The sequence below is a fragment of the Carassius gibelio genome, chromosome B2, assembly GCF_023724105.1.
Source record: "Carassius gibelio isolate Cgi1373 ecotype wild population from Czech Republic chromosome B2, carGib1.2-hapl.c, whole genome shotgun sequence".
NCBI lineage: Eukaryota > Metazoa > Chordata > Actinopteri > Cypriniformes > Cyprinidae > Carassius > Carassius gibelio.
Window position 1 is genome coordinate 32,120,387 of NC_068397.1, and position 13,269 is coordinate 32,133,655.

The 13,269-nt window shown below is 35.8% G+C and overlaps 1 long non-coding RNA gene across 1 annotated transcript; it reads right to left on the bottom strand.

Moving 5' to 3' along the window:
- Nucleotides 1–508: 508 nt before the first annotated feature.
- On the bottom strand, nucleotides 509–2,214 carry LOC127951638 (uncharacterized). Its single transcript, XR_008152683.1, has 4 exons — nucleotides 2,062–2,214; nucleotides 1,857–1,922; nucleotides 1,042–1,178; nucleotides 509–926 (listed from the first exon to the last, which is right to left on the bottom strand). It is a non-coding gene; the product is annotated as an uncharacterized LOC127951638 (long non-coding RNA).
- Nucleotides 2,215–13,269: the final 11,055 nt, after the last annotated feature.

Sequence of the window (13,269 nt, forward strand, 5' to 3'; positions counted from 1 at the left end):
GAGTACCTTAATTTATATATTCAAATTATATATACATATATATATATATATATATATATATATATATATATATATATATATATATATGTGTGTGTGTGTGTGTGTGTGTGTGTGTATATAATGTATATATATATATATATATATATATATATATATATGTGTGTGTGTGTGTGTGTGTGTAACAAATTGTCACCAGTCTCTGAACGTCACCAATAATATTCTGAACATTCCCTTGGCCCCTACGAAAATTTACCATGGTTCTGCTACAGTAACTATAGTAAAACTATGGTGTTTTTATAATTACAGCTCACAGTAATTAATATGCCAACAAATATTTTTACTACAATAAATCCATGGTTACTTTTTGCAAGGAAGGAACTATACAGGTTCTAAAGAACTTGCCCAAAAACACTTGTTACTTTCTGTTATTTGTTTTCTGAACTGCACTACTGAAAACCTCATTAATCCTCACAATCCTGACACAACTAAATCCATTATGAGCAATGCATAGCAAATGATGTTATCATCAAATATGAGAAACCTTAAAGAATGATAGACTGATGTAAATGACTGAAACCTGTTGTCATGCACGTGTTTTCCATAGCTTTTTTATTAAAACATTATACACTGCAAAGTTTAACTTTAAATGACATCAATTAATACATCAAAACCAGTTGATCTCAGTCCATTCTCTATTTCCCTTCAATGAAGTTTCAGTTTCATGCCGCAAAAAAAAAAAAAAAACAGTCCTTGGAACAAAATCCTGTGTAAACAAAAGCCCAGAAGATCACGCCGGTCTCTTCCCTGTACCCTGGTGGGTTAAACTTGAAAAGGGCTCTGCACTGCAAGCATTCCTTGATGCTGTACATCCGTCTGAACTCGTTCCGGTCAGGAGACAGGAGGACAATTCTTCCAGTTGGCCACAACTTATAGTGTAAAGACAAAATACATGAAAGATAATAATAATAATTCAAAAAAAATTTAACAGCCTTCTACTACAAAATTCAATTGGAGAATGAGCATTAAACGGGGAAATCTTACTCTCTAGCCAGGCAAACTTTGCCGCTTTCCGAAAAACTTCGGAGCACATCCCTAAACCATCTGCAAACCAGAGAAAGGGTCAAATATGCAGAGTCACCCGCCAACAAAATAATTTCCCTGAGGATTTCCAGTGGAAGCTGTTGAATCAAAAACATACGTAGGTTTATTTATACATGTATATAAAAGTTATTAAACATTATATAAACACTGAATACAGACAACCTTGCTTTAAACAAACTCTCATTAAAAACTATAGATTGTTGTCAACTGCATACAACTGCATACTCATTCTTTTATAACAACACTAATAAAATGTTAATATATACAGTACTGTGCAGAAGTATTAGGCATGTTAGTATTTTCACATTGAAAAAAAGACAATTATTTATATCTTTTGCTGTTGTGTGTCAGTAGGATATATTAGTTTACATTTCCACACATTCATTTTGCCATTAATTGTAATAATCCAGTGAGATATTTGTACATATTTGTATGCATGATCCACATGAAGATCTTTTACATTGAATATAAATATTTCTGTCTTATATGGTGAACAAAATCCACATTAGATCGCAAACAGAAGTTATTTAAAAAACTTGCTGCTGTCTGAAAATGAATTAAGCTGAAATGTTTTTAAATGTCTTTGATGCTGATGTTAACTGATAGTTATATATTAAATAATCCACAGTATTGACCAATATAGTACTTGTACATAATACCAATTTCACATCTGAACAACTATGTAGCTGTAATAACTAAAATACCTCTGCATGTACACACATATGTAATTATTAGTTCTTAATGAATGTAATAACCTGCTTTGCTGGACTCTGCCTGAAGACATGGTGAATGGTGAAGTTCCTCCCCTCAGTGGTTGAGCTCTAAAAGAACAAATGTCAAGAGGTAGGTATATTGCTAGATATAACACCACCACCTCCTGATCATGTCATCCTGAAAAATAATAATAATAATAATATACACACAAAAATCATGCATGTCTGTTCAAATACTTTTACTCACCTCAAGCAATCAACGGAATAGCGTTATTACTCTGCTGCTGTAGTTGCCACCGTTCTGTTTGTTTCAACGCAAACTGCCCCCTGCTGGCTCGGAGGAAAATGTCAAAGGCGGGGAAAACAAATATGGGCCTCGAAGTGTCGCCCCGCCCCATCGTCCAGACTGCACTCTGGGATACTTGGAAAAGGTAGGCAAACTCTCTCAAGTAAAGGAAGGTGCGATGTTCTGTGACGTCTACAGAGGGCGCTGGTGTGTTAGACAATTTCCCTGTAAGGAAAATATGAACAAACCTGCCATAAAACAATTAATGTTAATGACAACGTGAGCGACTCGGTTTACTAATGTGGCCTTGAGCTATTATTTATAATAATGCTATAGTCCCTAAACCTAAATTACATTATAAGTGCCAATAATTTCATAGCACGTACGTGAACATACCCCCTTCACCCGCTCTCTCCATTTTCACATTATTGACGTCATGGCTTTGGAAATAAGACGTATGTGAAAACTAACCAATGAGTGACCACACCGTCGGTTCAAATGTGAGAAGTAAGCCAATCATCTACCAGCGGAGGCGGATCCTATCAACCTCCGTTGATTTCGCTCCTGAACAACACGATCCTTTTTTTAAGTTCCGTAGACGATGGGAGAAAGGGGGTTGTGAGGATACGGAAAATAGGGTCAGTCTGGATATTTTGGATGTCCGTGGGACATTAAGAGAATCGAAATAAGAAGCGAAGGGGTACATAGTAACCGTTTCCTGGTGTTTAAATGCGGGTAGGCAATAGTTAGCGTCCTCAGGCTAACAGTGTTAGCAGCTAGCGATCAACCAAACGACAAAGGAAATATAGCCAGTAAATAGACATTCCCATAACATATCTTTTATACGCTTTGCTTGTTCAGACTGAGGCCTTATTTTTTGACGAATCACCAAGACAACAGTAAACGGCGGACTCGACCTGTTTGAATAAACCCGACAAAATCCACTAAAATGGCGGAGCCGGACAAATTAAACATCGACTCCATAATACAGCGTCTTCTGGAAGGTGAGAACTTCTCTGCACATCTTTTAATTATTGACTGTTGTTCTCAAATGAAACTTGCGAAATCAGTAAATACATTTATTTATGTGTTTGTATTGAATTTGTGTCGTGTTACAGAAAAATTGGAAGCATATTTTCTGTCCCGAAAAGAGCCGGGGAAGTGGAGCGAATTAGCAGTTGCTAGCCAACCAGTCTACACCAATTTACTAAAACTCTTTTCGAGAGTTTTATAGCTATCACAACAGAAGCAGTTATAGTTGAAAATTACATGCTCTGTTTTTTCATATTCTCATTATTGTGAGGTCATGAGCGGAAATTCGGAGAGTTTTTCATTCAATGGCTACTGGTGTGCTTGAAGTGATTTTCTCTGTCCAGTTCACAGTTGCTGTTTGTTTACTTTCCACTTTAGCAGGGGAAGTCCTGTGCCTAATTAAAACCGGCAGCAATAGGATTACTCCGCTAATGAGGATGTAGTTAGTGGAAGTGATCTTCACAAGAGAGGCCCTCGCAACATGGAATAAACCCTGATTTGTTTCAAAGCTGCTGAGGAGAGTCTGAATTTAAACACTTCTTCTATATGAAAACGAACATTTAGCGATTTACAGTTGCACTGATTGTAAATGCTTTAGTCCTTAGGATTTCCTGAGAGTGCTATTTGTTGTATGTTAGATGATGATGATGATAATTACTGGTTTGGTTTTATTACCTGTTCAGGGACTTTACTGGAAAGATTTAATTGCATAGTCCTGCAGACAGCGTAGATCCAGGCTAATTTACAGCATAATGTCATATTAGATGGTGCCACTGTTTCATAGTTTTGGAAGCCCTTTCATCACTCTAATGTCCTTCAAGAAGAGTCATTTTTCTGTAATATGATTTGCAATTTGAAGTCTGCTAAGTGGAAATATACTATTTAGAGAAACGAAATATACAGCATAGTTGTGTTAATGCTTAAAGTTTGGATTAAGGATATAGCCTTACAGTAAGACACTGAAAACGTGTTTTTGCTTATTTTCCCTGTAGCTGCAGTGGATCTGTCTTTTGTACTTAATGCTTACTAGTGTCTACTGAGGGTAAACATTGAGAAGCATAGCACAGATGGGCTTAATAAAACTAAGCTAGCAGTTTATCAAATATCTGAATCACATCAAGCATGCGTGTTGCATAACAGGAATGCTTTAGGCCTACTAAACTATGTACCATCTTTCCAGCTGTTTCTGTTGCAAAGGAAGTTGTGCCCACAGCCCGACACGGCATCTGAGCCCGTAGAAGCCCTTGTAGTTTCCACATAATTTGTCATTCATAAAATGTACACAAATCTTCACTTCTTGTGTATTAGTTTAGTGAATATTTATGGCTTTATAATGCTTTAATCTATTTTACAAAATTACATGCATTTACAAATGTTGTGTGGGCCTTGGTTGAGTAGATGTGAGGTTCAGACATGGTAATCACTGATGCTGGTGCATGGGTCATTTTTTTGAGCTGCTGAACAGAAAATAAACTTTATTAACTTGGCAAGAAATTTAATGTATTTTTTTCCAGAATTTTTCATATGTAAGAAGGGAGAGAGAACCACACAAACACACACACACTTTCTAAATATTGTCACACCAAGGACCTACAAAATAAAGGGATTTCCACATACACTGGACCTTTTACCTTTTGACTTTGGTACCTGTTGGCTACTTAGCTGTGTAAACCTATTTTTTTCTTCTGCAAATCTCAGTAAAAAAATAAAATAAACAAGCAATCCTGATAATAGTTGTATTTATATATCCTCATGTGATCCTGCTGTCCTTTTCTCCCTCAGTGCTTGATGCCTCAGTCCAAAGTCCTGATTCTCGTAAGGGGCTTATTTATTAGATGCTGCTCTTCAAATTACACAGATATAGATTACATGTAGATATCAGGGATGTCAATGAATTATCGATGATCGATTAATTGTCGATAAAAGATTCAATTGATTAAAGCTATCGATATGCGCAAAACTCGTGCGAACGACTGTAAGTGGTGGTGACGGCATATAAACGCATCATCACGCATTCCCAATGTACAAATTAAGCTTTTTTTAAAAATGTGATTTAAACTTTTAAATGTGCATTAACATAGAAACAACACAAATTTCCTCCACATGGAAAGCAATAGAAATGTAGTAACTAAGTCATTACATCAGATAATTGTTTCATATCGTGTGCCTTGCAGGGCTGCAGGACCCAGGACAACTTGTTAATTCATTCATACAACTTATTAATTTGTGGCAACTGTACATGTTTCTTTAATTTTGTTCGTTGTAAGGTCCAGGCACTCGGCCCAAGGAAGGTATCCGGTGCTGGATGAAGGCTTCCTGCGTGTTCTGTCTTTCAGCGCGTAAAGTTATTCAGTTTAGGTTAAGCTCAAATCTGACTCCATTTTATTATTTAATCTGACTCCATTTTCTTATCTAATCTGACTCCATTTTAGTATGACCTCGAATTTAGGTTGAAAGGCAAATTGGTTGTTTGTTGGTCTCTAATTATTATTGTTATTCTTCTGAGATTTGATTATTCTAATTTAACTCTTTACTTTATTTTACTCGTTCATTAGGAATCTATGTTGCTCAAGGTGCCCCACGACGGCCGTTCTTCTACGTGTGCCCCACGATCACAAACTCGCCAGTCTCAACAGTAGTCAGAGGTTTATGTCTAATCCATTTAGTCCCCCTCAGCTACCCATGTACAACTTGTAGCACTATCTGTCTAGCCCCCCGACAGTCATATAACTTCGTACAACTTAATTAAAGCTGAGACAATAACCAGCGGTTATGACCAGTACTGTTACTAGCCCCCCATAGTTAATGCAACTGAGTACAACTTAACTAAAGTCAAGCGGTTTAGCCAGAAATCTAAAACCTCACCTGATGCGCCACATGCTCCATCTAGTCTGAGTTTTAGTATGCACTTAACCCTGGACGCAGATTTGCGGAAACATAGCCTTCACTTAATCTCCTTGAGAAAATAGTTTCAGAGTCAGTCAGAGTAAATCAAATGTAACAATTTATTATCAGTCAGGTAAGGATTATGCCAATTACATAGCCAATTCATAGATATCAAATCAATACTAGACACCAAATTCTCAAAGATGAATCTAATAGTAAAAGATGCATACCTGACTCTTAGAAAAATACATAGTATGAAGTGTGTGGACACACTTCATGCTATGGGCTCATTCCAGCTACAGAAGGCCCTGATCCTTTTGCTGCAATCGTTTAAATACCTCAGACCAACACAAACATCCCCCGAGATGAAGACAGAAACTAACAATTGGAATTTGCATTAGGTCAGGTCCCAGACCAGGGTAGTTTACACCTCAATGGGAACAGAAGGTAATTTACATGGAGGACCCTAGGAAGGGGCACTCCCTCCCATTACAGATATACAGAATATCTCTTAATTCTTAGGAAATGAATTATCTTTTAATCTACTTTTGTAAGACAGACACCATTGTACCAGTTGCACTGAGACAATTCAAATGACACCAAACATGACTGTAAATATCACTTGCATTAATATAGACCATTATATTCTACTATTGACCATTCTGAGTGAGCTATGTGAAGGGAAGGAATGGAATGAGTAGGAACTGTTGCATATGTGAGAGAGGCGTTTCCTGCATTTTCTCTCAGTGAGATGTGAGAACAGATGTCTGTATGTTAATGCACTGTGTGTCCTTAGTATATCTCAGAAGATCAAAGTGTCTGAAGTTTCTGTAATTCTTACATCCTTAACCCATGATTTAACTGAAATAAGTGAACAAATTAATAAACGAGAGAATTCTTGATCATTAAATTTAATTTCCCTTCCTGCATGTTTACCACAGTAAGAGATGCGAAAACAGTCATTAAGTGAAAGACAATCAAATAAACCTGTGAAATTAGAGGGTTAGATAGTGAGGATTTAGTTAAAGACAAAGTGACTAAATATTGTTGAATTTGTGGAAATTTGTGACCGACCGGCAAACCAGAACAAGGCCGCATAAATGTAGGCTATATGGACTCGAACAGCATCCAAAAGCATGGTCATCATGTAACATATTCCAGCTAACATATTATTTCTCTATTAAAAAAAGGCTTTTATACTATGCTTTTCATAATTGTAGCTTACAACTATTAAATAAATAATCGCTGGATTCAAAACAACAATTAAAAGTTGCTGAGACCGCCGCTGATGTTTTCCCGGAGCATTTAATGATGTCACTAAATGGTGATGCCACAACAAGAATAATTCACAAGTTTCTGCATGGAACTAACCATTTTATAGTCCTACTACTAGCATTTTATTCAGGCTAAAAAACCCTTTGAAGTGAGAAAAAGTGTTTTCTTTTTATTTTTTTTATTTAAAAAAAAAAATTTCAGGGGATTTTGAACATCTTGCCATTACAGATAGCCATTTCTCAACATGCATTGTTTTGTCTGTAATTGTGGACTTGTGAAACGTTATTGCCCAAAAACCTGCCTAATTTTCTAAATATTACTGTTAATGTGTCATGAAATGTAATTTTAAGAGGTTTTCAGGCAAGAATGTAATTGTTTTAAACACAAATCTGCAATTTATTTGTAAAGATATTTGAAAATTTACTATGCCAATTTCAGAGCTCCAGGCGATCACCAGGCGCTCAGTGCTAATGGATCCACCGAGAGCAGCATTAGCTTGGCTAGTCCTTCTGACATGTTCTGTTGCCTCTGATGTCTCTGTAGTGATTGATGCAATTAGTTTTGGGTTGACTATATTTGACAGGCATTCATTGTTTGTCTCATGTCTCCGTTTCTGATCATATTGTTTAGGCTGAGCACAACGTTATGTTAAACTTTATATATTTAACTTAATTTTAGAATGGCTATTATTGTTAATTAAAACTAACATTTAACAAAAAGAGGCAGAGTTGTGCTTATTGTTGCTGTTCTTCGGTGATCGCTACTTTCCGGCATACACCACACCAACCAAGTAAGGGTACTATTGGCAGTGGAAACGCAAGCCTGATCAGGGTTACCCGTACCGAATCATACTGTACTGAACTGTACTGTACCGTAACGCTCAGTGGAAATGAGCCATTAGTTCACTTATGCTTTGGGCCGGCTCTGCAAGTGCAGTACGGTGAACGAATTACAATTGGAGTGTCCTGTTTACCAAAATGTTCTAGTGTACTTGGGTTACACCATGCCTGTAGGTTAGTAATAATTACATGAAGTTACATTTAATCCTTTCTTTCAATTAACACAGCAGTGCATATTCTCACAGGTAGTAACCTTTTGTTATCCGGATCGCAATGCTTGTTCTGTGGAATGTTTCGAGATTCCAGCTTTTAAGTCTAGATCCTTTCGGTTCATTCTGTTCTGTATTGCAGCACTTGTTATGCCTGAAGCTTTAGTGGCCAACCAGTGGAAAATCAATTGTACTGATTGCAGGTGACATAAAGGAAGCTTTTGCACACAGATTGTTTCCTTTATTGTTTTGCTGTGTACTGTTTACCCAGCATCTGCTAACATTTGTCTTTCTGTTGTGGTGTCACGTAAATGTTGTTTTCTTCTCAGATTGACCCTCTATCTCATTGCCTTTATTGGATTTAAATCACCTCTGAGAACCTGAAGCATTTGAAGGAAAACACATGGATGTCCATGTGATGAGCACGTGCATTTCATGTATTTCACATTAGCGTAACACAGCTAGATATACACTTGTAGATAAATTTGATTAATTGCCTTTGTTGTTCTCTGCACTGTGTTCTCTTTTGATGTTTGAGAAGTGTAACACACCTACTAGCTACTGTTCAAGTGGTTTATTTGATTGTTTATCAACCAAGTACACCCCCATTTTTGTGGGAGGTTGAACTGTTCCCTGCACTACCTTTTATACTTATTTATGGAATTTAGCACATCTAACCTTGCACACCTACTGGTTATCGTTTGAGTAGTTTATTTGCTTGTTTGTCATAGGTCCAGCCTCACCCTTGTGTTAGGTCTAATCTCTGTGATGCTTATTGGCCCCATGACTAACTTTAGAGCAAGTGCTGTTAGGGCATTAGCCGGCCTTAATCTGGGTTTAAAGGGACAAGCGGCAGGATCCTATTTATACCCACTTTTCACTGGCTGAGCCGAAGGACTTCAAGTCACTGTCCAGACCCTCAGGTCACTTGTCTGCTGCCTGTGACCTTAACGGTCTTCTTTTATGTGACCCCACCTAACTGGTAGACTATACCTTTGGTGTGCGTCATCTGATTTGTTTTTTAAAAGTTCTCTATTAAAACGAAGCTGTGGTATTTCACATCAGTTATTGGTTACCAAAAGGCGAAGTGGTTGGTCCACGATATGGAAGTCAAATTCGGTTTATTGTCTTTCCTTTATAGGACAAGACAGAACGTGAAAGCTTCCCAGGTGACTTGGATGCAAAACATAAGCCCCTTTCACACCCTTTCAATTGCCATAGAATTACGAGAACAACTTTACTGGTAAATTCAAAAATGCGCTGTTCACGGTCAACGACATTCCATCTTTTTCCCGGAAAAGCACCATTCACACATACATTCCAAAATACCAGTAAATTCTGTGACGTCATTAGCCTCTAAACAGCTGCGCTTGTATTTGTAAACATGGAGGTGGTATATGCGGTCAGTATTTTTGTTGATGTTTTCAAACTTTAGCATTTATGCAACTGCTTTTTGTTACAGATTACACACCAAAATCATGAACTATAGGAGATAAAATGTTGCTTGTTGTCGCATCTGTAGGCAGCTACCTGCAGCTAAAAAACGTTGATTACTCAGTCAATGTTGGCAGACTGACTCAACGTGCTTAATCGCACGCGTCCTCTGAGACGCTAGTTTGGGGTTCCTCTGAATTCAAGCCACTGTTTAGAGCAGTGGTTCTCAACCTTTTTTTTCACCGGGCCGCAATATGGTCCAAGTGCAAGACTCACGAGCTGCACGCATATCATTTCATATTATGTCACAGATACAAATACAACCAGCTTTATAATAAACTATTATAGCCTAAATATTATGATATCTAATTTATTACATTCATTGAAAAAAAATAAAATAAATATATATATATATATATATATATATATATATATATATATATATACACACACACTATACACACACACTATACTGTACTGTCAGGAGCTGACCAATTTAGTGAAATTTGGCTTGAAAGGATTAGTAGCACAATGAAGTTGTGATTGTAAATCACAGCCTGTAAGACGTGCAACATTGCAGAAAATGCATTCACAAATGTTGCCTATGCTGATCCAAATTCATATCAAAAAGTCTATATGCCGTCAGCACAGCTGAACAGTTCTGCGATCAAATGCGTTCAAAATGAGTTCAAAAGATGGCGCAAAGCACCGGCAAAAGTAATTACCGTGAATGTGACGGGGAAATAGTAAAAAACCACCAAGCTGGCCGAATGGTGGTTTACTTCAAAACAATTTTTGTGATGGTCGTTTATTTTTTAGATATTTAAGACGCAATGTTTTCAGTTTATTGATGATCTGACTCTCGGAGATGGTTAACAGTTTGTTATTTTATCATACGTTACTGCATCACTAACAGTTCCTCTCAGATGATGACAAATTTCTTCATCCGCCCGGATAAGGATAAGCGCTTTAATTTCACTGTCGCTCCAGTTGGATGACTTTTATTTTCTTAAACAGTGCGAGTTTACACACATAATTCACATATAATTTTGTATGTGACGAATGAATGCGTCACATTGTTATGATTGGCCCAGAGTAGGCATCTTACGTCACAGTGTTCTGAACTCGTACGTGCTCACACCAGTAATTTTCCTTCTGCGTTCACACACAGCCGAATTCCGGCAATTTACTGGTAATGTTACAACAACTCATACCGGTAAATTGTCGGAATGAATTTACCGGTGTTTTTTTTAAAAGATCCTGTTCACACATGATCTCTTTATGGCAATTTGCTGGTAATTTTCCATAAAAGTCTGTATGTGTAAAAGAGCTTATAGACTATCCGTGACAGTGCGGTAGTAACCAAACAATTATCCATTATCATCAGTGTGGACAAATAATAAACCTGAGACAATATAAATATACAGCTTATCTACAAATCAATAGCATAGTATGGATGTCAAACACACTAGTAATCCAGCATGAAGTCTACATTGAAATAAAGGCAAAGTAACAATACTTTCCAGCACCATGTACATTACAATATACACTGAAAAAAATGTGGAGTAGAATTTACATAAAAAAATAAAAAGCTTGTAAACAATTCTCACTCAGAAAAGGCTAGTTAAGTTGCAGAAATTTGACAAGTAAAAGCCTAAACATTATTATCAGTAGCTTTATATATATTTTTTAAAGTTATATTTACTTGTGAACTTTGGCTCTGTTTTTACATTTTACGTAAGTAATGTTAATTCCCTTTAAAAAAATAACTATTAAATAACAGTAATTTACGGCAGTGCACGGAATAAAACAATAAATAAGATTTACTTAATTTTTCTTTTTTTTTTTTTTTTTTTGCAAGTTTTCACACACACATTTGAAGTAAAACTTGATTATTGAATTAAATAATCTGGAAGTAAGCAATTAGACAGATCGTTCTTCTTTCAAGATAATATGCCCACTCAATATATTTATTTCCCAAATGAACACGGGCACATCAATAATTGGTACACCATACGAATGGTGTTTGAGTATGATTTTTTGAGTCCAGATGTCACAAGATGGTAAGTTGCTATAAAAGTGTAAATATAACTTGAAAACAGTGAAAAATGTAACCGTTTTATTTATTCATGCCCTAATGCATGATGGCAAATATGGAATCATAACTTTGATACTTAAAGAATCCTTGTACATAACAAACAATTCCAAGTAAAATATATTTAAGTTTAAACTTTAGTTTCTACCACCTTAAATTGAGTACTATATATATATATATATATATATATATATATATATATATATATTTTATTCTTGCCTTAACTAAATTATTTAATGTAGAATTACATTTGTTTTTATGTAGTATTTACTTATAAAAACTACAAGTAAAGTAAAATAATTTTAATCCGTGTACACTGATAAAAATGATTTTTTGGTGAAGTATATACTACATAAAATGTACTATTTTGTAACGTGGAGTTCATTTTCTACTCGAAATGATCCATTTATACTCCGACACTATTCACTGATTGTTATCATCATTGTGTATGGTCTACCATGTATCGAGCTCTCTGTGTTCATTCAGGAAATAATTATATTGAGTGGACATATTAACATTGAAGGATAACAAGCTGTCTATTTGTTTGCTTGCATGTTTGCAAGTGAAACGCATGCTTTAATAGCATGGTTGTTTTTGAGTGTCACCTTGTTAAAGTAAATTTAATAAGCCGTAACTGAGGGAAATGTACTGGATTTAACTAAATAAATAAATAGATATTACTCCTCAAACTCTTAATTGGCCATGTTCGATTTATTTAATTCCTTTGCTAACATAGTTAAGTAGATTTTACTTGGTTAAGTACTTAAAATGTATTTAACATTGTTAGTGCAAATTGTTACAAAGATTAAGTAAATCCTACGAGTTATTTTTTTTCAGTGTACCCCTTTCTGCAGGATCATAAGTGTAGATTAAGAGTGACATCACATGCTTATTTGCTTAAATGCTGCATTTGATTTAATTGATAAAGTTCAAAAGAACAGCATTTATTGGAATTGGAGGTCGTTTGTAACATTATAAATGTCTTTTTATGATTGCTTTTGACCAATTTAATGCATCCTTGATGAATAAAACTGAATTTCTTAATCTGATGGACCCTGAACTTTTGAATGGTAATGTACATGTATGAATGGGCAAATGCACAACTTGATCGTTTCCTGCCTTGATGAATGGCGATTGCTGTAATTTAAGTTCTCAGTATATATCAATATTTCACATTTTAATTGAATGAGTGTTCACTACTATATTAGTAAAAATAAACCAGTTGTTGCTTGCGTATGAAAATTGATATTAAAAATTATGAAGTTTGAGCATTATCAGGTTTGTACATTTTGCTAACACGACAAACTGCATCCATATATTTAGTATTCTGCACTCTGAAGGACTGTGCTGTAAATGTGTATTCAGGTTGGTTGAACATCAGGCAGCCAGCTGTTTCTCT